This window comes from Antechinus flavipes, chromosome 4, assembly GCF_016432865.1.
Source record: "Antechinus flavipes isolate AdamAnt ecotype Samford, QLD, Australia chromosome 4, AdamAnt_v2, whole genome shotgun sequence".
In the NCBI taxonomy this organism is placed as follows: domain Eukaryota; kingdom Metazoa; phylum Chordata; class Mammalia; order Dasyuromorphia; family Dasyuridae; genus Antechinus; species Antechinus flavipes.
The window spans coordinates 17,961,243-17,986,712 of NC_067401.1; the positions used below are offsets into that span (position 1 = coordinate 17,961,243).

General features: G+C 46.8%; 1 protein-coding gene across 3 annotated transcripts in view; it reads left to right on the top strand.

Annotated features, from left to right (window-relative positions):
* Nucleotides 1–11,933: 11,933 nt before the first annotated feature.
* Nucleotides 11,934–25,470, top strand: part of LAT2 (linker for activation of T cells family member 2) — a 42,273-nt gene continuing 28,736 nt past the window's right edge. For 2 of the 3 annotated variants that reach the window (XM_051991950.1, XM_051991951.1), the window contains exon 1: nucleotides 11,934–12,051. The gene's annotated coding sequence lies outside the window, so the exon portion shown is untranslated. The remainder of the gene's footprint in view (nucleotides 12,052–25,470) is intronic. The other variant, XM_051991949.1, reaches the window with a different exon arrangement.

Consider the following 25,470-nt stretch of genomic DNA (forward strand, 5'->3'; position numbering starts at 1 on the left):
GACCAAGTAAAAAGGCATCATCAGGTGTGGGGCACACTACAAGAGGCAATGATTTTACAACAGGAGTTATAGCATTGTACTTAAAAAGTGAGAGATAGGGGCAGCTGGGTGGGGCAGTGCATAGAGCAACAGCCCTGAAGTCAGGAGGACCCGAGTTCAAATATGGCCTCAGACAATACTTCCTGGCTGTGTGACCCTGGGCAAGTCACTTAACTCCAATTTCCTCAGGAAAAAAAAAAAAAAAAAAAAAAAAGGGAGAATAGGACACATTAATAGCTAGGGCTAAAGTGGCCAGTGACATCCATAAAGAAGGGTGCTCAATTCCTGAGGACCATGGAAGACTAGTGTAACACAAGTCGGAAGAAGGTCCTCAGGTCTGATTGCCAAAAAGTTATTTGAGGTACACTTACGGGCCTGTGAATACCAAAGTACAGCGGGCTCCAACTTGTTGGTACGGCGATAAGCTAAAGGAGGGAATTTTAAAATAGGGAACTTAGGACGCAGAACATCAATTTCATTGTAACAAAAAGGTAGGTTGGGACCAAGAACAGCAAAGTTGGGTTGATTGACATGTTGAGCTGCAGGAAGAATAACAACTAAATAAGAGAATCTATTATTTACCTGTACAGATGATACAATGATACCTTTTCTATCTGGATATTGGGACTGCCTCCCCCCTTCTCCCCCCCCCCCAAACAAAGTGGAGGGGGGAGGGGGCTGACACACCTGTATGATTAAAATGTAACATGATATTCTCCTGAGGCAACTGTATTACAGTGGGAGATATTAATATGTCCATATCTCGGATGGATTTCAGAACTGTCATCTGTCCCAAGGGAAGAGGTGGATCTTCCCAGGTCACCAGCGAAAACCATAGGGATGTACCCCACAACGCCCAACGGAGCTCCGTGGATCCATCCTCCGAGCAAGGTCTTCACGGTGGCTTCTCAGGCACTGCTTTACTCTCCGGGCGTACCGCTCACCACAGTACCGTTATCTTGGCTCCAGAATCTGTAATGAGAAGAGCAGAACCTTCTCCCAACTTTCCACTGTGACTGGGCCGCGCCACGGCCCTGTGGTCAGATCCTTCCACAAACTTGTGAAGCTAACGTGGGGCCGGTCATGACGACCTGTGGAACACTCGGGCGTCTGCCAAGACGGATGGAGAAAAAAATCTCTCTGCAGGAGAAATGCTGTTTGAGTCAAGAATTAAAAAGTTCAAAGTGACAAACACCTGTGCTAATCGTGCTGCCCCTGGAGACAGTGATTGCACATGGCCATGGACTCCCCCTTTCTGGGGGTTATGAGGAATACCTGTGAGGTGATGAATATGAAAGGAAGCACAAAATGCTGGAAAAGCAGAAGTGGACGCCCGGGCTATTGTCTGTTTTAAGAGAAACCGGAACGCCTAAGGTTGCGAATATGCTTTCGAACAGCTGCCCTGTGCTCTGAGGCATATGTAAATGAAGAATACGTATCGATGGAAACACGGGCATAATGAACTAAACATTGAAACATGAGTAACATGACAAAGATCATTGGGAAACGACTGACTGCAAGGGTGAAAAGAGGGAAGGAGAGTGGGGGGAGAAATCGGCCAACAAGCGGGACAGCTTTTCACTGTGTCCAGCTTGCTCACTTTTAATGTGAAACAGGCGGCAAAGTGATTTTGCCGGGAGATGTAAATGTGCATGTGCAAGCTGAGCTTCTTGGAGAGTACCTAGGAGAAGGGAATCTGCAATGGCTTCGATCCAGCCATTGGACCGGGTAGATTTGTGTGAGAGCAAATTCTGAAGTCTGGGAGCGTATTAAGGCTTAAAGGTCTGGAAACTATATGGAGGATGGCCGTCTCTAATTGCCTAATGGCATTTACTGCATACAAACTGTCAAGAGATAATACTGAGAAGACCACAGACAAAATGTAATGCCTGGAGGATTGCAAAAGTGGAAATCAAAGGTGTATTCAACATAAAAGACTGAGACAAATCAGGGAGAAATAGGGAAGCTTTATAGTTCCTTGTAGCATCGTATATGTGTCAACAGCCTGTGATAAGGGAGAAAGACTTGTTATTTTAGGAGCAATCCAAGGCCAGCAAGAAACAGTGGATATCATTGGAATTTTAGAGTGGGATAATGGCACAACAGAATAGCGTAGGCAAGAAGCGCTTGCCATTCGGGGTCCTGTGAAAGGAGAGTCTCCAGTGGCAATAGCATCTGCAAGCAAAGCGAAACATGAAATAACTCTCTTAGTTGCTATTTGTAAGAGACGTCCTGCTGAAGAAACGTAAGTTAACACCACTTTGTTAGGTTGAAATGAAAGAAAAAAACCATTTTCAAATAGAATTATTTTGGTGGAGTAAAGCAGAAGGATACTCAAGTGTGGGAAGAAGAGACAAAGGAACTGGAAGGGCTGGATCATAACGATGAGACACTGAATGATGAATGTTTACAACTTGCTCCAAAGCAGCTTTAGCGCTAGAGTGAGAAAATGGAGAAAATTTAAAGCTGGGTCATAAAGGAGCAAATCAGAAAGGCTTTAACTGAGCATTAGTTAATGGCAATCTCGGGCGTAACCACTGGATATCACCCGAGAGCTTTTGAAAGTCATTAAGAGTGATCAATCGGTCTGTTCTTATTTGTACCTTCTGAGGTGAAATGAATTCCGGGGACACCTTGAAACCTAAATAATTAACAGCAGTAATTTTCTGTATTTTGTCAGGAGCAATATATAACTCTACTGCTTCTAAGACTCCGATTGTGTGTTGTAGCATGTCCTGAGCAGTTGAAGATGTTGGAACAGCACCAAGAATATCATCCATATAATGGATTATTATAGAGCTTGGATATTTTGTCCTAATGGGCTTAAAACTTCTGCAACTACATTTGACATGGTGTGGGACTATTTTTCCTGCCCTGTGGCAAAACCATCCATTGATACCTCTCATAAGAACCTTCAAGAAAAAGCCCATCTCAGTCTGTCCTTGGCATAAATGGGTATAGAGTAAAAACAATCCTGAATATCTACGACCCATACTGGCCAGTGTGAAGGAATCATATTTGAAGATGAGAGTCCCGGCTGTAAAGAACCCATTGTCTCCATTTGGTCATTAATTTTCCTAAGATCGGGTAACATTCTCCACTTTTCCTGACTTCTTTTTTATCACCAATACTAGACAGTTCCAAGGACTGGTGGTGATCTCCATATGTCCTTGTTGTAATTGAATTTATACTAGGTCTCTCAAAGCCTGCAGTTTTTCTTTGGTGAGGGGCTACTGCTGGGTCCATACTGGTTGATCTGTTTTCCATCTACTCGGGACACGAGCAGGCTGGGCTGTGTCCCCTAGGAAAAAACCTCTGTAATGAGGTAAATCCCTAGTTGGTTGAGTAAGTCCCTGCCCCATAAATTTATTGGCAGGTGGTCAATAATATAAGGACTGATTTTCCCTTGATGTCCATTATATAACCACATTATGGGTTGAATACTAACGCAAGGTGCTGCAGCCACACCGATTCCCACCAAGGCAGTATCAGCCGGTTGAGATGGCCATTTCGCCAGCCAAAACAGAGATGACCTCACTGTTTTGTCTGCTCCTGGGTCTAGAAGACCCTCAAACATTTTTCCATGAATATTAATTGTCAACATAGGATGAGAAGATTGAGATATTACTTTTGACCAATAAACATGAGACTGCACTATATCTAATCCTTCAGTATCAAATTTCTTGAAATTAAGAGGCTCTTTGGTATGGAAAATAAGACCATAAGCTAACACTTTCCCCTCATGAAGATACATTGCTCTGTTGGTAGGATTGAGGATAGCCACTTTTTTCAAATTCTCTTTACCCCCAGAGGATGGGGTGAATAATGTAGCCTTTAAAGGCAGCATCCTCTGTGACTGCAGTCATGTCTAGAGTAGACAGAGGAAGAGCTGGATTTTCTCCACTTTGGGGTCTGCCCCTTCGGCCACCGCTGCGTGTACTGCTGAGCGGCAGCGTCTGTGATAGAATCCTCATCCCCAGATTCTTTTGTCAGGGTCCAGGAATAGGGCCCCCCTACTGGTTTCCCGGCCTGCAATCTGAAGACCAGTGAAATCCCTTCTGACACTTGGGACAAGGTGTGGAAGGCCGACTTTTTCCTGACCTTTGCCTTTACCTAGCGGACTGGCAGAACCAGTGTCCTGGCTTGCCCCATTGAAAACAACCGCCTCTAGGATTAGGCAGAGCTGCCCCGGCTTCTGACAGTAAGTCGACATAGGATTCCTACTGACAAGCAGCGTTCAACCATCTCCTCAAAAGACATGTCTGACGATCCCCCTGAGAGGGCTTTTTTTTAATAAAAAAAATTTCCAGTACCTGACAAGTTTGGGGAGTCCATGTAGCCCCGGGGTAGGACCCGCCGCCGAAGCTGTCCCTTTCTGTAAGTATGGGGTCTTCTCATCGGAACACAAAAATCTCTCTGCAGTAAGGGGCGGCTCCAGAATGCAGCTTTAAGATCCAGCCCAGGAAACCATTTACTGGATCTTTCCCAGGAGAGTGTAAGGGTCTGGTACAAGAGGAGGGGAAGGCAGGACTGTTTTATTCATTTCTCTTAGATCTTGTACTACCTGAATGTGCCATCCTTCTCTCAGGCCGCAGGCTGGAGGTATTGAAAGGTGAAATAAGGGGCGCATTAGTTTATTCTTCAGGAGCCCCCGTAGCACAGGTTTCAGTCTCGCGCTTCCTTCTGATTTTATATCTTTTGGTTTGGGGAACTAGAAAACTTTCTCCTTTTGCTCCTGAGATAATCAATGTTTCTTTTCTTTTTTGGCTGAGGCAGTTGGGGTTAAGTGACTTGCCCAGGGCCCCACAGCCAGGAGGTGTTTAGTGTCTGGGACCGGATTTGAGCTCAGGGCAGGGCCAGCGCTCGCACCACCCAGCTGCCCCTCAGTGTTTCTTTGGATGATTCAGCCCCGGGGGGAGCCGCTGTATGACTGCGGTTCCAGCAGCTCCCGGTCTCCGAGGAAGCCCCGCTCCTCCCTGAGCCCCGTCCTTATATTCCCTCAGGGCTCCGGTCGGTGCTGAAGAGCCCCGGACCTCCCTAATCTCCTCCTCCTTCTCTGAGGGAGCCCCCGTTCCCTCCTTCCTTGTGGGCCCTCTCGCTGCACGTGCCCGTCCGCCTGACCTCGCCACCACTTGATGGGGGCTCTGCCTCCCAGGCCCCCCGGCCCTGAACGTCCTTCCCCACCCGGGGCCCTTGTGGGCGGAGCCTCGGCCTTGGGGCCCTTGTGGGCGGAGCCTCGGCCTCGGGGCCCTTGTGGGCGGAGCCTCGGCCTCGGGGCCCTTGTGGGCGGAGCCTCGGCCTCGGCTCCCTGATCCGGGTCTCTTCCTCGGCCCTCGCTTTACGTCTCCCGCAGCGCGCGCTAGATCCCTGGCCTCCTGCGTCTGTTTCTCCTCCTCCCTTCGGGTATAACTTTAGTCGCTTCCTCCCGAAGAGTAGCGAGGGACTTCCGGTTCCAGCCCCTGCAAATTTCTGCTAATGTCCGGCCAGGCGTTTGTCACAAAACAATTTCAAAATGGCTCCGGTTTCTGGACCCAGCTCCGGCATTTCCCCGCGCTTTCTCTGAGTTTCTCCAGATACTCTGTGGGAGGTTCCTCCTGCTCTTGGGTCACTGAGAGGCTCTGGGTTCTGGGGACTACATTTCCTACCCCCGGGATAACTAATTCTCTCGAGTCCTCTAGGTGGCGCCTGCGAGCCAAGTCATGAGGCTCCCCTTGGGGATCCGCGAGGGGGAATTTTTGGTCTGCGGGAGTCCCTCCCTCCCCGGGGGCGTCTGCTCTCCCTCTTCCAGAGCGGCCCGCCTCAGCGGTCCCCGTTCTTCCCGGTGAATAACACACTGAAAATGGGCATTCATTCACTCCAGGCGTATAAGCTGAGGCCCAGAAACTGACCGATTGTGGGGACAGCCCCCTGGCTCCTGCGTTAGGGGCTTCCTAAAACCCCAAACCTCAGTCCTGCGGAGGGGAGTGTTCGCAAATCCCAGGGGCTCCGGCCCGGCGGGAACCTCTCGCAGCGGGTGCCGGGTCGGCTCCGGCCCGGCGGGAACCTCTCGCAGCGGGTGCCGGGTCGGCTCCGGCCCGGCGGGAACCTCTCGCAGCGGGTGCCGGGTCGGCTCTGGCCCGGTGGGAACCTCTCTCAACCGGTGCTGGATCCTGGGATCCGGGAGCCTGATGGGAAGTTTTCAAGATCCCCTTGCGACTGTCTGATTTCTGTCCTGAGAGAACACGCGGCCCTGTCAGAGCAGGGGTAGAGGGGGCGGAAGCGGAAGGGGGATTGAGGGAGGTAGGGGAAGGGAGGGAGAGAAGGGGATCCCCTTCCTCCTTCCTCTTCCCTGCTTCTCCCCAGGAAGCCACAAGCTGGCGGGATCCTCGGACTCCTTTGCACTAATAGATTCAATTGTTGACGCACCCAGTCTTCAGTGGAATCCTAGACAGGCCACGTGATCCCATTCCCGATACTCTTATCTCCCCATACAAAAGGACAGGACTTACTCATTTTCTTTTTGCTTTTGCCCTCATATTCTGGAAGTTTCTCCCAATTGCTTAATCGCTTTCCCAAGGGACTGTCTATCGGTACCTCAGCTGGCTGGTCTGCAGCAGTCAATTTCGGTTTGGACTGGGAAAATCCCATTGGTCCGAGAGACTCTCAGAACCAGCTCCGCTTAGACTCAAGTCTCAATTGCGGGGAAAGGGGGTTTACTTGGAGCCTGCCCCCTTCAGGCACCCAAACAACTTGTGCTGACCCTCTGAGGGCCCTCGGATTCCAAGATGGAACTTACCTGGTTCCGGGCCCAGGATTGATGACTGGGAATCTTGAGCCCTTTGAGGATTCGAGTGCCCGGGGATTCAGGGGTACAGCTTCTTTCACTGCTGGGATTTTCAGCTGTAGGTGGACATTCCACTTAACACCGAGGTCCTCTGCTTTCGGGGCTGCTTTTGCTCAAAGCGGGGCAAGGACTCTCAAATCCTGACAAACCGCCGACAATTAGAATTAGGCAGGGCCTGGTTTGCCAAGTTCAGAGAGCCCGGTGACCCCCGGTGAGCACCGGATCCCGACCGAACCCCCAAACTGTGTGGTGTGCAACTCCCCCAGTAAATCTCAGAGGTCTCTGCAGGTGGCAGGAGAAGGGTTTGGGTTTTGTTTGTTTGTTTTAGGAGAAGGGGGGCAGTCACCCTCACCATATGGAGAAATAGGAAGTGAGGGCTCCCAGCACAGATAGGAGGGCCCGGGATCATCGAGAAGGGAACCTTACATTCTAAGCCCTAAAACTCCTGCTGATGGGCAAGCGACCCGGAGATTCACATGTCAACAAAGACATTCCTGGACGTGCTTTCAGCTTCTGAGAGTCAGCGGGCTCCACACCCTCCCAGACCTGCTCCCCCTCCCCATATCCTGGGAACCATTTGCCCATGAGGAAAGGCAAGGGAAAAGAGTAATCCGATCCCATAGCTCAGTTAATTTGTCCTTTGAAGAAATAACAAATTTCCCAACCATTGATATGATCATGTTTGTCCAGAGCTGTTTACATGTGATTTCCTCCAGCAGCCTGGGGGGGAGGGGGAAGGGAGAGGGAGGGAAGGGTTGCTCCTTGAAGGCTTTTCTTTGTAGCCCTGATGATTAGCATACTGAAAAACAGTAAGTGCTTAATAAATGCTAGTGGACTTGACTTGTTCTTTGGTGGGTAAGTCACCAACCTTCCTGAGTCCATTTCCTCAAAGAAGAATGAAAGGATTGGGTGGATGCTCTCTGAGATGCCTTCCAGTACTTAGCTCTAGGAACCCCAAAGTAACAGGTACACAATGAGTGCCCCCCAAGCTGAGTCCAAATGAGGAAAGCTCTGTGTTTTTACCGATCTGCGTTTTTATGGGTGTTGCCTCTCTGGCAAGTTTTCAGGGACAGGGCCCTGGGGGAGTGATTAAAATGAAAAGTTGTGCAAGGAGACCTAAAGACTTTCTGGAGAGATGCAAGATCAGAAATTCCAGAGGCGGAAGGTACCTCAGAGAGGTGTAGTCTTACCTTCTTACAGATGAGGAAACTGAGGCTGAGAAGTTTCCAGCCCCAGTTTAAATGGGTAGTAAATGTTAGAGGTGACATTTAAACCCTCTGATCCTCTGAGTACAAAGTACTGAATACAGAGTCAGTGCTGTTTCTCCCCAGTCATCACTCATTGCATGACTAAGAGATCTCTTTTACAAAGGGTGAGCTCTAGCCTATAGCCTTCTATAGCAGCATCAACATTTACAGAAGCTGGGGTTCCATTTCCTGAGGGGCCTTTCCCTTACCCACAGAAGTATACTTGCCTTCCCCCTACATATAACCCCCTCCTACCCCAACAGCCTTGATCTTATTTTTGATAGAACTAGACTTCAAAGACCATCCACTCCAACCTGGTCATTTTGCAAAATTTTACAAAACAGGAAACTCGGGTGCGTGAGGTTCAGGGCACATCAGGGGTGAACCCAGAACTTCTGAGTTTAGAACCCTAACTTTTCCCACCATATTACTATCGCTATTTATATATGGTTGGATAGATTAGGGGTACAGTCCTACTGACTGACTTTGTGACGTTGACCCCATTGCTTCCCTTCTCTGTGACATCGGGGATTGAATTCGATGACTGAGCTCCTGTAGGCTCTGGGACTAGATCCCCTGGATGCTAAGGCTTGGGCTACCTCCTGGAGGGGCGAGTGGCCAGTTTGGTCTGCTCCGAGGCTGCCCCAGATGGAAAGGGCCGCAGCGAGGACCTGCTTATCTTGTCTCTGGGCTCCTGTGCTGCCCACCTCTGCACACTGACTCACAAAGAGATGAAGGGATTCCCCTTCCTGCCTCAGCCACAACAGCACTATTCACCCTTTCAGGGCTCGCTCACTTCCTTCTTAGTCACTATCACTGGCTCAGACATTTAGAGCTTGAGGGAAGAGATCTTAGACATGATTTAGTTTAATTCCTCTGTTTTTCCGAAGAGGAAACTGAGGGTCGAGGAGGAGAAATAGCAAAGTGACACAAAGCTCAAATTTGAACTCAGATTGGCTCAAGCATTTATTAAACATCTACTATGTGGGTCAGCTAGGTAGTGCAGTGGGTAGAACACCAGCCCTGAAGTCAGGAGGACCTGAGTTCAAATCTGGTCTCAGACATTTAACACTTCTTATCTGTGTGGTCCTGGGCAAATCACTTAAACCCAATTGCCTCAGCAAAAAAAAAAAAAAAAAAAAAAAAAAAAATCTACAATGTTCTGAGCCCCTATTCGAGCCCCATTTTACCTATTTTAGGTAAAAATCAAATAGTGTGAACCCTCAAAGAACTGACATTTTATGGAAACGTGTACCCTATGCAAAACAGTCCAACTTTTCTTTTTCTGACTTCTCCCCTCCTGCCTACATGGTACAGCTAGGTGGCACCAGAATGCACAGTGCCAGGCTTGGAGTCAGGAAGACCTGAATTCCAATGTGACCTCAGACATTATCTGTATGACCCTGTTCAAGTCACTTGTAGAACTAAAATCTCTGTTTACCTTAGTTTCCTCATATGTAAAATAGAGATGTTAACAGCTGCTTGCCAGGGTTGATATAAGGGTCAAATGAAATAAAAATTGTATAGTACTTAGCTCAGTGCCCACCCATAACTATAGAAATGTTAGTTATTATCCATCATTACCATGTTATCACCTTTATTATTATTATTATTCAAATCTAGCCTCAGATGCTTATTAGCTGAATGATCCTGGACAAGTCACTTAATCTTAGTTTGCCTCAGTTTCCTCATATGTAAAATGGAGATAATAATAGCCCCCACCTCCCAGAGTTGTTGTGAGGGTAAAATGAGCTAGTGTTTGTTAAGTCCTAGCATAGCTACAGATCCATAGTAGGTACTGTAAAAATATTAACCATTTAAAATTATTATTCATATTTCTGTTGATAAACCCACCTTTTGTGGAACTAAAAAGCCCAGGGATGGTGACAAACTTTGGTCTCGTTGGCCAAATCCATGGGTGGCTAGTGAAGGCCCAGAGCTCTCAGGAGCACACGGAAAATAAGCAAGGAGAGATGGGCTGGAGTGCTTTCCACCCATTTTTAGTCAGAGAAGTTCTGGGCAGCAGAAACTCAAAGGCTGACCATGTGGTTTTATTAGGTCCAGGCCTGAAATTTCCTTAACTCGACTTTTGTGCTGGCTCACCTTCTAGATGCCCCAAGAAAGACGCCCTTCTGGTTCTGAGAAGGGGAGAGGATTGTCTGCCTCAGTGAGCCCAAGTGGTAAAAGCAGATAGTTTATGAGTTAAATGTTCTAAAACCCAGCCTCCAGGAGAAGGGAGGCGAGCATAGTCACAGGGCACAAGCAAGGAGGTTCTGCCCTTCCCCATCATTGGCCGAGTCTCATTCACAGTGAGGGAAACAATAGGATGCTGGGAATTTGCAGCCTGGATGACCTTGGGAAGCCGACCTCTCCTTGGGCCTCAATTCTTGATCAGAAAAATACCAGGGATGGACAAGATGACCTCGAAGGTCCTATTGGGTTCTAGATCCATCAAGGTCGGGCCCCAGCACATGCGCAAGGGGCTTTGGGTAGAATTTCTGTGCTTATCTATTGGGGCAGCCCTGGAGGGCCCTGGAGAAGGCATGGAGTCATTGTGGAAGGTCCTTGCCAGGTGACCTTGCACCACTGCTCGAGTCGGACTTTTCTCCTCTGTAAAATGAGTGATAATTGGACTCAATTATTAATGAATGGATAAATGAATGATGAAGTGAGCTGCTCCTACCTGCCAGAGGGTGACGGGCTCCAGGATGAGATGGCTATTTTTGGGCACAGCCAATAGGGGAATTTGTCTTTCCTGAGTAGAATTATTTGTCAGCGGGTTGGGTTTTTTTTTTTTCCCCTAATGAAGGAAGGTGGGAAAGAGATGAAATAAATGCTATTATTTTAATTAAGATAGGACAGGGATAAAATAAATGCTATTAATTAAAATAATAGCATTTATTTCATCTCTTTCCCCCCTTCAAAAATATTCATGTTAATAATAATGTTAATAGTAATAGCCAATATTAAAAAAAAGAAAAAAAGAAAAGCTATTAAGCGTTTACTCTAGGGCAAACATTTTGCTAGTTTGGTTGGGCCTGGGTCTCAAAAAGCTGCTATTCTAGAAGGATCCCATTAGGAGTGGAAAACCAGGAAGAAGGGGGCTGATGGGAAGCCAAGAAAGAGGCTGATGGGAAGCCCGAGAAGGGGATAAATGGCAAGGCCTGGGGGTTCTTGGGTTATAGTTAATAAGTGGGAAGATAGAAGCCCCCTCATCCCTCCTTCTTCTCTACCATCCCAGACTCCTGATTCCAAGAGTCACAGCGCCCACCCTTCTGGACCATCGCCTTGTCCTGTAGTAGCCACTCTCTGTCTCCTGTAAGAGCCCCTTCTTGACCAGATAATGAACTTCCCGAGGGCAGAGCAGTTAGTTCTTGCTTATTCCTTAGAGATAAAGTCAGGACTAGAACTCAAGACTCTTGACACTCTGAACCTGAGTAGGGCCTACAGGGGAACAGACTCCACTGGGAGTCTGGGAACGGAGGAAGCTGAGGGCTAAGCAGGAGAGGGCTTCCCGGTGCATCCTTCCGACCTGTCTCCATCCACCTTCATCTTGTTTCCATTGCTCTCTCTCTTGTCTCTCTCCTATTTCCATCTCTCGCTTTCAGCTCTTCCCCTTTCGGTTCATGTCTCTTTTTCTCGGTCTCCCTCCCGTCTTCTCTCCCCAGAGAGACTATTTTTGTCCCTGCTTCTCCCCTCCTTTTTGGTTCTTGCTCCCAGTTCTCTCAATGTCTCCCCCTTCCGATGTCTCTTTGTCTTCACTCTCGTTCATCTCGCAGCTGGCCGGTCCAGCGGAGGGGCGGATGTGTGAGGGGAGTGATTCAGAAGGTGACAGGAAGCCAGCAGCCTGCCTGCCATCCTTGTGTGTTGGTGACAGCAGAGAGAGCAGGGAGCCAGAGAAGGATGGGCCTCCCAGAGTGAGGGCAGCTGTCGGGCTCCTAGGTGAGTGCTCACGAGGAGAGGGGGGGGACCCACAGAGGCCAGGGGGCACCCACAGAGGCTAGGAGGACCCACAGAGGCTGGGGGCACCCACAGAGACTGGGGGCACCCACAGAGCCCAGGGGGACCCACAAAGGCCAGGGGGCACCCACAGAGCCCAGAGGGACCCACAGAGGCCAGGGGCAGCCACAGAGGCTGGGGGGCACCCACAGAGGCCAGGGGCACCCACAGAAGCCGGAGGGACCCACAGAGGCTGGAGGGACCCACAGAGCAGCAAGACTTCTGCCGGGGACAGGAGGGGATAGGCGGTTGGGCTGGGCTGCTGCCATTGAGACCCTTGCCTCGGCACTGCTCTTTAAAGTAGCTCCCATGCCAGCAGCTCCTTCGCAGGGGGAGCAGCTAGGAGTGCAAGAGCTTGCAGGGGCACCTTCCTGTTCCAGGTGCAAAGTCAGTGAGCGGGTCTACATGGGAGTCTCAGACCAGCTCCCTCCACTTACTCATATGGGTCTCAGTCTTCTCATCTGTGAAGGGAATAGGGTTGTACCTAGTGGCGCCCAAGGCCTGTCAGAGCCCACTCTGGGCTGGGCACTGTACGGAGACAAAAATAAGAGAGGCTCTTCCCTCTGGAGGCTTCCGTTCTCCCAGAGAGAGTCCAGTTAAGGGTTAGCCCGGGACTTGGGAGTATGTTAGAGGGAGCGAATGCCCTCTGCCCACCGGGGTCAGCACCTTCTCTCCAACTGAGGGACGTAGAAAGGAGCCGGGGCACTGGCAGGTGCCGTGATCCCAGAAGCTGAAGGAGCCCGGGTTCCAGCCAAGCTCCGAAGGAAATTCGGGATCCTGGAGGCAGAGATGAGGTGGGAGCAGGCTGGGGGGAGATGGCAGTCAGGGCAAAGGCTCAGAGGGAGGAAAGGAGTGAGGAAGGCTAGCTTGGCTGGACCGTGGGGCGTGTGGACTGGACACACAGGCCGGAGCAGGATGGGAAGGGCCTTATTTGTACTTGATCTCATTGGCAACAGGGAGCCACTGGAGACTATTGAGCTGGGAAGTGACGTGGTCAGGTTTATCCTTTAAGAAAGTCATTCTGGCAGCTGGGAGGGGAAAAAGGCGGGAGCAGAGCCGGGGAGACGCGTCAGGAGGCCGTTACAAGAGCCCGACAGAGGGGGTTGAGGTTCTGGACCACAGGGTAGTAGAGAGTGGGGACAGATGCTGGGGAGACAAGAACTGCAACATTTGGCATCTAATTGGGTCTGGGGGCGATGAGGGAGATGGGGAGTAGAGGATGATTCTGAGGTACCAAACTGGGTTTCCCCAAGGAAGACCCGCCTGTCCTGGTCGGCCATTTTCACCAGCATGAGCCCCTAGGAGTCTTTCCCTGGCATTCTCCAGGTCTCTGTCCTGAAAACTGAAGGCAGAGCCTGATGAAAGGCCAGCTGAGGCCGGTTCCCTGGCACGGGCAGGGCAGCGGAGGAAGGCTCCAGTCAGGATGTGCTGGGGGGCAGCTCAAACCAGCCAGTAAGAGTCGGGAAGCGCCACAAATCAGGCCTTGATTTACTGTTCTGTCGATCCCTAGGCTTAAGAAAGTGATGAAGAAATTGTAAACAATGCAGGTGATTCTTCAAAATGGGTTGTGGGCACTTTTTTTTTTCTTTGAGAATTTGTTTTTGGTAGTTAAATGTTTACCAGGGACAGAGTAACATGACCAGCCCTACTGCCCTATGGGATGCCGTGAGTGATGAGTGGGAGCCCAGGCGGGCAGTGGAAGTGCTCCCTCTAGTCAAAGATGCAGAGCCCCCGGGGGCCCAGGCTTAGAGCTTTCAAACCAAGGGACTGCTTGGCATCTGTCGCATCAGTAGGGAGGTGATGGGGTCAGGAAGTCTCTAAAAAGGGGGAAGTCTCTGAAAATGAACCTGGGGGCCCTGTTCTGGATGAGGAACATGATAATTATAAGTGGGCGGCATCAGCCAGCTCGCTGGAGCGCTTAATCAGACCTGGGATCTGACTGAGCTCATATTCTGTTTTGAGAACCCCAGAAACCCCCCTGCCCTGCCCAGGCCATAGGGAGGAGATGGAGGAAGGGAGGGAGGGAAACATAAACCAGAGGTCCTAACCCTGCCAAAAAGTTTAGAGTTCAGGGGGCAGCCACGTCTAACCAGAGCAGGGTGAGCCTTGGATGGTTAACAGGTCACAGTCCTCCGACAGTGGGGCCAAAGGCTCGCCTGCTCTTTCAGTTTTGGCAGGTTAGGGGGTATCTTAGAGCTTCTTCTTTAACCGGCCTTTTAAGGGTCAGTCCACAGACACTGAGTAAGTTTGCTGGGAAAATGAGTTAAACCGCCATGTGGATGGAAGCTATTTAAGTAGTCGAGCATTCACCAATGGGATTGGCTCTGGTGAAAAGGCCCGAGAAGGGGCAAGGTCCAGAGTTCTGATTCTTACTGCTGCTGTTTTAGAAAAGAGAAAAAGAGTCTGATCTTGTGTATTCATTGGTTGTTGTTGTCGTTGTTCGGATGTTCGGATGTTCGGTCACGTCTGGTCCTTTGGACTCCTTGGACCAGGCCCTTCCAGCCGCTTCTATCATAGTGGTTAACGGTCTTCCCCCCACAATCCGAAGGGAGAGTTAGCCTAGGCTAGAATTACCCCCATTATAAAGATGAAGAAACCAAGATTCTTTTTTTTTAATATTTTATTTTATTTAATAATAACTTTATATCGACAGAATCCATGCCAGGGTAATTTTTTTACATTATCCCTTGCACTCGCTTCTGTTCCGATTTTTCCCCTCCCTCCCTCCACCCCCTCCCCTAGATGGCAAGCAGTCCTATGTATGTTAGATATGTTGCAGTATATCCTAGATACAATATATGTTTGCAGAACTGAACAGTTCTCTTGAAACCGAGATTCTGAGAGAACACTTTCCCACAGTCATATGGCTAGTCAGGACCGAGGTGAGCTTTTTTTGTATCAGTGAGGATGTATTTCTTCCAAGATGTTTTTCCCTCTCTTTGAAGCCCCAGAACCCTGCACTCAGTGGGCACTTAATAAATGCAGATTGACTCAACTAAATCTGAAGCGAATGGGGCTCCTGTTAGACATACAAAAACACCCTAGATTTAAAGGGAGATAAAGAGGCTCTTTATCCAACCCCTTCATTTTTCAGAGCATGAGATGACACGGGGACATAGTAAGTGGAACAGGGCCAACTTTCAAACCCAGGACCTCAGGACACATTTAACATGGCCTCCCTCTAGCCCCTCCTCACTATGGCATTGAGGCATGAGCTCTGTCCAGTCCCACTAAGTCAAAAGGTTTAGAATCCAGCTGAGGTCCAGTCCGGATGGATGGCGGGAGGCTCCTTGTCCATCATTGGCTCGAAGAGGCCGTGGTAACTGGAAAGCACTCGGCTCCAGAAGAGAATGCGATCTACCTCTCTGAAGGGAGCTCGTTAGTGTTCAAATGGATGAAAGGCCGGGTGCTTAAATCCCCAAAGAATTGAAAATGACATAAATGTATGAAAGTGCGCCATAATATCTGCTTTGACTCAGTCGATGAATAAACATTAGGAGCTTGCCGTGTGCTAGGGACGGTACTAAGGGCTGGAGATATAACAAGAGACAAAAGACATTCCCTACCCTTAAGAAGCTCACGGGCTCATGGGAGGGACAGCATACAAACAAATATTCTGCTCTGACAGGAATTAAGAAGAGAAAATTGTTGATTGTACAGGTGTAACCTAGATGAGATGGCTTGTGGTCTTAGGAAGGGAAGGAGGGAGAAAAAAAATGGGAACTCAAAAATCTTATAAAAATGAATACTTAGAACTTTTATACTTATAATTGGAAACAGAAAATGCTATTAAAAGAAAAAAAGGAAAGCTCTATGACTCAGGGGTCCTCAAACTAGGGCCCGTGGGCCAGATGCGGCAGCTGAGGACGTTTATCCCCCTCCCCCAGGGCTATGAAATTTTGTTATTTAAAGGCCCATAAAACAAAGTTTTTATTTTTACTATAGTCTGGCCCTTCAACAGTCTGAAGGACAGTGAATTGGCCCCCTATTTAAAAAGTTTGAGAACCCCAGCTCTATGTCAAAGAAACCACTCCGAATTAAATGGGAGATAATAAGGAGAATGCATTTTTCCTTTTTCCTAGAGAAGTAGGAATTCAGTTGGAACTAAAAGGAAGCCCGGGAGGTCAGCAGGCAGATGGGAGAAGGGAGAGCATTTTAGACAGAAAAAATACCCAGAGCCAAGGGATGAAGGGTCTTGTTTGTAGAACAGTCAGGAGTTCAGTGCGCCGACTGGAAAGATAGGATGGTGCTGGATTATGAAGGGCTTTGAGAAAAGCCCCTCTATTGGCCAATCTACAACTCTCTCTGTGTACGAGAAGGGAATCTTCAATAATTCTTAAATCTGCCTTTCCTGCCCAGTTCTCTCAACTGAACTCCAATCTTGCATCTCGTGCTGCCATTCAGATATCTGGCACTGGATGTCCAGTTGACATTTTGAACTCACCATGTTCAGGACAGATCTCGTGATCCTTCCCTCTAAAACCTCTCATCTCCTACCTTCCTGCAAAAGGCAAAACGGTCCTCCCAGCCCGCAGGCTCCCAATCTTGGAGTCATCCTGGACTCTTCACTATCTCCCACTCTCCATATCCAAGCTGTGGCCCGGGTTGCTCAATTTCCCCTTTGCAGCTTCTCTGAAATCCACCTCCTCTTCATCCCTGACTCCACTACCAAGATCTTGGGTGAATCTGCATTACCTCCTGCCTGGACTGCTGCCATAGTGTCTGGGGGCTGCCTGCCTGGTGCCCCTCCAGCTCCACTCCAGCCTCCCCCCGACCACTAAAGTGCTTTTTACTAAAGCCCACGCCCAACCACATCCTCCTCCTCCATAAACTCCAGCGGCTCCAATTGCCTTCTTTGATATTCAAAGCCCTTCATAACCCAATCCCATCCTGTACATTATTCCCCAATATCCAGTGACTCTGACCTGGTTGTTCCATAAATAAGAGCCTCCATCTCTTGCCTCTTGGCCCTCTCTCTGCCTTTCCCTCATGCCTGGAATATTCTCCCTCTACTTTCTGGTTCCTTTAAGCCTTCCCCAACCCTCCTTACCCGACAGCCTTTTCTCAGTGAATTGCTTCCTATTTATTCTTGGATAATATAGCTCTGATTTGTTTGTTTGCTCTACTCCCCACTAGATGATAATTGAGAGTAGGGACTGTCTTTTACTTTTTGTGTATTTCCAGTGCTTAGCACAGTATCCGGTGCATGGTAGGTACCTAATCAATGTTTATTGAGTGTCCAGATTGGAGTGACAGCATGGTGTGGAGCTCCCACTTTCCCTGTTTGTCTGGACAAGTCCTGTTTCTGACACGAGGGACGAGGGTATGTTGCTTTTCAGGAGTTCCAGGATAAAGATTGGTGGGGAGTAAGGGGTCACCTGCCACCTTGGCCTCCCATGCTCCGTTGATATAGGTATTGCTCTCCCATGCTTGGCTGGGTTCGGATTGAGGGGATCTGTGGGTTGAAGGCATCACCTCAGCCATTGACCACATAGATCTTCTTTCTGGGAGGGGGTCAAACCCACTGGGGTGCAGGGTTCTTCACTTCGGGGAGACTGTGGACCCCTCCTCTGAATCATGTTTTCAGATGCTTAAAATACACTGGGTGACAATGGAAACCAATTATATTAAAATGAAGTTCTCAAAATATTGGGGGAGAAAAGCAAATTTATGGATCCCAGGTTTTGGAGCAGTGGGACTGTCCCTGAGACTGTGGAAGGGGAGGCTGTCACATTGTAATCCAATAGGGTAGAATGACTATATTGGAAGCTTTCTACAGACCTGTCAGGGAGGACTTAGTTTATTTTAAGGTGATGCCTTTTAAAAGAAAGAAGTAGAATGATACAGGAAAAAATATATTGGATTGGGAGCAGACACCTAGGTTCTGATCCAATTTCTACCTGGATAAACTTGGATAAGTCACTTTCCATATCTGGTCCTCAGTTTCCCTTTTTGTAAAATGAAGCATTTGAACTTAGATTAGAACCCTTCTTGCTCCAACACATAAAACATTCAATCTCGGGTGACCCATGACTATAGAAGGACAAGCTAATGCAGGTGTTAGCTAAGAGACCCTCCTCCTGGTTCTTCCCCTAGCTGTGGACTCAGCCTGGCCCTGCCTCCAGCCTGTTCCAGCCTGTTCTCTCTGTTAATTTAGTTCATACAAAAACTGCCCACTTCCTTTTCTGCTATTTTGGCTTCCCAGGGGAACTAACAAAACAGTCCACTTTCTCGCCTTGACGGGTGTCCCTGCAGGTCTCTTTCTGTCTGCCCCCACCCACCTTGAGATGGGCATCCTCTGAGCCCAGGGCTCCCGGGGATATGTGATCCCAGATGCCCAGATCCTCCTCATCACAACTCGGACAAAACACCTCCCATCCCTCTGAGTCCTGGCCCTCTCCTCTACAACCTCCAGGAGAGAGACTGGTTCCCACCCCTTCTGCTTCTGTTTTGGATGTTTCCTGTTTTGCATATACCTCCCCCTCTAGAGAACGTGTAAATCCCCAAATTTGCTATGTGGGGTACTGCAGAAGTCTTGCTACTTCATACACTAAGCGCTGCAGCTGGGGGTTCTCTCTGCATGAGTTCTTACTTTGGGCAGTCAACGCCTTTCCAAATGAGTGATTATTGAGTAACTCGGCCTTCCCTCTCGGGTGAAGGAAAGGAAGGAAGTCCATGCAAAGGAGCAAGGTGTCTAAAAGAAATTTCTATACAGTCAGCCAAGGGCTCGGATGAGTTAAAGACAGGCGTGGGAACTGTGTGCAGAATGATGTGATAGGAGAGGGTGGGGGCCCCAAAGCCAGCGTTCAGTTTGCCAAGGAATATGGCTTACTGTGGCCAAACCAAGCACTGAGGATGGAAAGAAAGTCAAAAAAGTAGGGCCTTCCCTCAAGAAGACTACATTCTTATGGGATAATAATACATAAATATAAATAGTATAGTATTTGAATAAATATATATAAATATAAATAGTATAGTATTTGAATAAGTATATATAAATAGTATGTAAATTTAAAAAGACACATATGAGTAAGTAGAAGGAAGTTTGAAAGCAGAAGGCAAAGTAGCAGTGGGAATAGGAAAAGCCTTCTTCAGAAACTGAGTGTTGAAGGAAGATGAGGAAATTAAGACATGGAAATGCAGGCAGAACATTCCGGGTATGAGGGGACAGCCAAGGCAAAGGCATGGAGGTGGGAGATGAGTGTTGTGTTAGAGAAACCCCTACCAGTTTAGCTGGATCTCAAAGTATATGAAGATTAGAAAAATAGGAAGGGGCCAAAGTATGAAGAGCACTATATTCCAAACTAATTCTGGAAATAGTAGGGAGCCACCAGGGCTCACTGAGCTGAGGGTGACCAGGTCACACCAACATTTTAGAAAAAATAACATGGCAGCCAAATGGAAGCTGGATAGGAGTGGGGAGAGCTTTGAGATAGGATGGCCAACCAGTTTATTGTAGTAGTGGAAGCAAGAGGCAACGGAAGCCTAAAATAGGATTATGGCCAAGAAAAAGGGAGGCAGACAAGAGTCATCATGAAGGTAGAAACAATAGATTGGATGAGGAGTCGAGCATGAGAGCCTGGGCAGGTGGGAGATAGGAAGGCATTAGAAACAGGAAGTTTTTGGAGGGAAGAAGGTTTGGGAGATGGGAGAAGGGTAGAAATAATGAGTTCTGTTATGGACATCTTGAATTTGCAAAGCCTATGTGACATCCTGTTCCAGCAATCCCCCAATCCGATGATTGTAGTTCAGTGGCAATGAGAATTATTGCAGAAATACCTCTAGCCTAATCAGGTCAGAACTGAGGTTTTAAATTTAAAGCATTTTGAAGAGATGTGGGGTTAAAAATCATTCTATAAACATTTGTAAATATTCTAAATGGTAAATAGTGAGTGGAAAGTGGAAAGTCCATGTAATTTAAACACTGTTATTCAGTATACAAATCGTTAACCTACTTTTAAAACACAATTGTGCAAAATGCTGCTATAAATTAAAACGGAGTGCTGTTACACTTTTAGGAATTATTGGTGCCACAGTTTGAAATGAGATCTTGTGCCATTCAAACACACCAGATCTTAAGTACATGTTCTAACTCACATGAAAATAGGTTTTGAAAATATATTTCTGCTAACCAAAAGAAATGACGTAAGTAGAAAATGAACATTTGGCGAATTTCCTATTCCAGATTATGTAACTTGATTGAGAAATGTTATTTCTCCTTGTACAGGAAGTTAAACATCTGGAAAAAAAAACATTCTGGGCAAACCCTATTAATCCCATAAATTGACTTAGAAAAATTTCATGGGCTAGATGTTTCTCAGAGTAACTTAGTCATTTGAGAAGTTTCTTTGAATTACAAACAGCCAAAAGAAACTGGATTTTTGTTTTATGGATTCAATGTTTGTACATAAAACTACTCCCACTTAACATTCTATGACACTGGGGATTTTTTTAAAAGCTTGTACATGGTATTCTTAGAGGTAATAATGCATGCTCTTATTTTGTAACTCAAACTATGTGTTCGAGAAAAATGTAAAAATGTATAGTATTGATGTTAACCAACTCCTAAGAGTTGTTAGCCTATAAATATTTTGTTGTATAATTTTTTTGGTCAGCACGTTTGGGCTTAGTAGTGCCATATTCGGATTCCTTAATGTCATTCAGTGTACAGATCTCTTTAGTCTCTATGCAACTTACAAATTTTCCTTGAATTAGTTTTGATTCCTAATGCTTCTCTTTGTATAATTTAACAGAATATTTTACAGTTGTCATATTGCAAAGTAAAATGTTATCGTTCAGACCAGTTTAGCAAAATCACATTCGTAAAATCCTGAGGATAGATAGCTTTCTCTGGGTACAGAGGCAGCTGAAGACACCTTCAGCCCAAACAGAGATGAAGTGGCTGAATGTTCTCGCTCATCCCCATCCTCTAAACTACATTCTATTTTTTAAAACATTGTTCTCACATAAGTAGGCCAGTTAGTCATTGGTACATTACTTGTGGTCTTCTTGCATAAAGGTTCACGAGTGATCCTTGTTCCCTGAATTATCTTGAAGTGGGCAGGATGCCTTTTTAAGATTAGAAATAAAACTAATTTATAGAAAAAAGAAAAAAAAGAGAGGATTATTGCAAAGAAATAATAATCCAACAAAAGAGATTTCTAATTTCCAAGAGAGATAATGATGACCAAGTGAGAGAATATGGAGGATAAAACAAAGAGAAGAGGAATTGGGTCAGAACTTTGTTATTGTAGGACTTGAAAACCCTCAGGAATCATTGGATTCTCTGAGACATAATAAGACTGTTGTAGGACTTCAAAATCTGCAGGAATCGTTGGATTCCCTGACACATGAAGTAATGGACAATAGATTGGTTTTGGACTATCTTTTGGCTGCTGAAGAAGGCTTGTGTATGACTGTTGTTTACATATCTTCCTTCTGGGACTTCTGGAAATCTTTTACAACACCATGTTGGTTTATATTGTTAACATTATACCACTTCTTGCGTGTACAATTCATGTTTGTTGCACCACATTGAGCCTGCACTGGCTGTGGGGAGAGTCACCACTAATAGCCTCTGTGTTATTGCTATGTGCTTGTGTAATACCTCCCATGCTGATGGGTTTGTGCATACCTGTTTCTAGTAAGACCCTTCAGCCCAGAAACCCACAATATTTGGCTTGACTCCCCATTTCCCTTTTGTGCTTTTCATCTTTCTTCCTGAGAAGTCAGAGAGGGCATGATCACCTCCTTTTTGGGGTTCTCATCTCCCTGAGAAGTCAGGAATGGCGCGACCACCTGTATTTCAAAACAAAAGAAAGCTGGAGATGTAGAGGGCTGAAATGTTTAAAAGGTGTGCTTGAATCAGCCACTGAGTGCTTAAGGCTAATTACCTATTTGATGTGAGACAATGATTCTATTAGCATATGTTTGGATAAATGGCTCTTTTCACTGTTTGGTGCTCACTGAATGTTTGGTGTTAAGAGAATCATAGGCCAGGATTTGAGGGCGAGTGAGAGAGGGGCCAGAGAGTTATTTTGTGGCAGGAGGAGGAGGAGAGAGGCTGAACTCAGGACTCTAGGATCCAGGAGAGATCTTTGGCAAGCCTTGTGGCAGTTTGTCTGCCTCCTTCACTTCTCCCCCTAAAGACCAAGGACTTTAATTTACCCTGACTCTGGCTGACCCTGAAGCCCTCCAGAAAGCTAGTCCATACTTTACACTTTGGGATACACTCACATCTGGCAAGAAGGATATGAGTGAAGAAAGAGCAAAGTGGATTGAGAAAGCACAGTCAGACACATCCTGGAAAGCCAGGAGAGAGAAGTATCATTCAAGCCTCTTGAGAAGAGAGTTCCCAGAAGGAGCAACAGCCATGATGTCCAGTAGGATGCGGAGGGAGAAAAGGCCATGGGAAGTGACCCCAAGAAGCCAATGAGAACTTTGGTGAGGGCACTTCCAATTGAATGACAAACTCAGAAGCCAGATTCTTCAGGTGAGGGAGAATAAAGATATTAACAGGGAGGAAAAGGCCTTAATTATGAATATAATTCTGGATGAATATCTCTAATACGATAGGCAAGCAATGGCAATTCAGTTTCATTCCCCAGGGAGGAAACTTGGCACTGGCTATGAAATTTTAAGAAGCAAACACAAGCTTGTGCACATCACAAGAAAGACCATAAAAACCACAACCAGATACGCTGAAACGAAGCACAGCAGCTGTAGTTCAAGAGGCTCTACAGGCAGGGGAAGAACGGAGAGAACCAGCTTTTGTCACGCCCCTGTGGCAATGGAGTTCCATCTGTTCTCTGGTCACATGGCCTTCTCTCTCTTCAAAAAAGAGGGGTCATTGGGATGTTACCACGAAGCTGAATGTGAAGAAGGAGAAAAGATCAGGCCATCTTCTCTGGGTGTTCTACAAATGCAATCAATTTTTATTAACACACATAATTATCTTAATTATAAGAACATGAATTATAGCAGTTAGCCATTTCTATAACATTTGAAGTGCCTTATTTATATTATCTCCTTACAATAACTTTGTGAAGTAGATATTATTTATACTCCATTTAGCAGATGAAGGAACTAAGGCTGAATGAAATTAAATGATTTATAAGGGTTTCGAGGGTCAAGTGACAGGTTAGGAAATGGAAGCAGCCAAGGTAGACTAATCCCTCTATTGGTTCAGCAGTGAGAGGGCGGAGACATAGAAGATGATAACATCATAACCCAAAGCAGATGGGAAATTTTCCAAGATTGGGCAGACCTGAGTTTGTTTGAAGGCAGAAGAGATGGAACCTCTTCCATCTAGGAAAGGTAGGGAAAAATCCATGATAATTAGAAAAAACACAATTCAAAGCAACTCTGAGCTTCTATTTCTCACCTATTGGTTTAATAAATACGCCAAAAAAGAAAAATGGCCATTGCTGGTGAGGCTGTGGGGAAACAAGCTCCATAATGAACATACCTCGAATGCAGTCAGTCATTCAGTTTCAAATCCAACTGATCATACTCTCGTTGCCCCTTCCTCCATGCCGTGGAGACGTCCATGTTCCCATCTTTCCCACAAAGCTTAAAAGGTTTGATCAAATGCTTTCCTAAAGTTTGGGTAGACTCTTATCTGCAGCATCTTTCGTGACCTCAAAATGAGGGTAGTCTGACATGACTAACACATGACCTATTGAAAAAGAAGCCCGCCTCTTATCGCTTCCTTTGCTAGGTATTCCTGAATCAGCCTTTTTGTCATGGGGTCTAGATTGAAGGGTGACCAACAGTGCCTCGTGGAGATAGCTGGGAGGAGAGATAAATGGACCAAGAGGAAGGCCCAGGAAACATATCCCCATCATCCGCATTATGCTGGCACCAGTCTTGCCTCAGGTCTCCCTACCCGACAGAGGTGAGGGAGACATGTTTGCTGAGAGCTGTGTGTGACATTGCACAGTGGCACAGGGCATGATATGGCTATTGCACCAGGTAGATGGCTCGGCTTGGAGTCTTGGTTGTACTACTAACTTGCTGTATAACTTGAGACCAGACTTTTTTTTTCAGGGATTTTGTTTCATCCTTCAAGGGGATAGGGGAGGGAGATGGAAGGGAAATGGAGAGAGAAACAGACACAAACACAGACACAGAGAGAGACAGAAAGAAAGACATCTACCAATTCGGGGGATAGAGCAGGGAGATAGAAGGGAAATGGAGAGAGAAACAGACACAGACAGAGAGAGAGACAGAAACAGATACAGAGAGAGACAGACAGAAAGACAGATACACAGAGACAGATAGAGGGAGAGAGCTAAACCGAGAGCCAGACACACAAAAAGAGACAGAGAGACACACACACACACACACACACACACACACACACACACAAACACAGAAGGAGAGAGACAGAGAGAGAGAGGGAGGAGAAGGGAAGAAAAAAGAATAGAGAGGAGAGTTAGGTAATTCAGTGGATAGAGAAGCAGCCCTAGGATCAGAAGGACCTGAATTCAAATCTGGCCTCAGACACTTGACACTTACTAGCTTTGTGACCTTAAACAAGTCACTTAATCCCAATTATTTTGAGTTAGAGAGAGTGGGGGTGGGGGTGGGGATGGGAAGAGACAGAGACAGAGAGGTAAAGGAGGGGAGCAGAAGGGAGGAAAGAGGAGGTATTTCTCATGTAAATATGAAACAGCTAGAAGAGGCAAGAAGGCATAATGTTGTTCAGTTTACAGGGGACCTGGGTTCAAGTCCTAACTCTGTTCCTTTTTACCTATGTAACTTGGACAAGTCATCTAACTTCCCAAAGATCTCAGTTTCCTCCAAGGCTGGAGGACTTGGCCTATGAACTCCCTTCTAACATGAGCTCTACAATCTTTGGTTATTACAGTCTCAAAAGCTTTCCTCCGACACTCCTCCCCCTTCCTTGCCTTCAAAGTGTTAGAACAATTTATTCTTCCCCCCACAACATCTATTCATTATTGACCAAATATTTATTAAGCTCCTTCTGTGAAAGATACAAAGATGAGTAAGAGGGCAGACAGTGTAATAAAAATAAGGGGCTTTTTAAACCTAAATTTAACTTGGAAAAAATATACAGGCTGAGTTTAATGTTCCTTCATGAGTTACTCAGCCTCCCAAATGTCACACGACTTGGAAAATGGTATGCATTCTGACTCACTCTATTCTTCTGAGGGGTCCAGGTGAGGGGAGAAGACAGGAAGAAGAAGATGGCCTGTGGGGCTAGACCCTGGTAACTGGGGAAGATGGGAGGCTACTGGCTGAAGAGGAGGCCCCCTGTATATTTGAACAGGAAAATATTGATTGGGTACTACTTAGGACCACGCAGTATGGCCAATACCAAAAATCCAAATAAAAAAG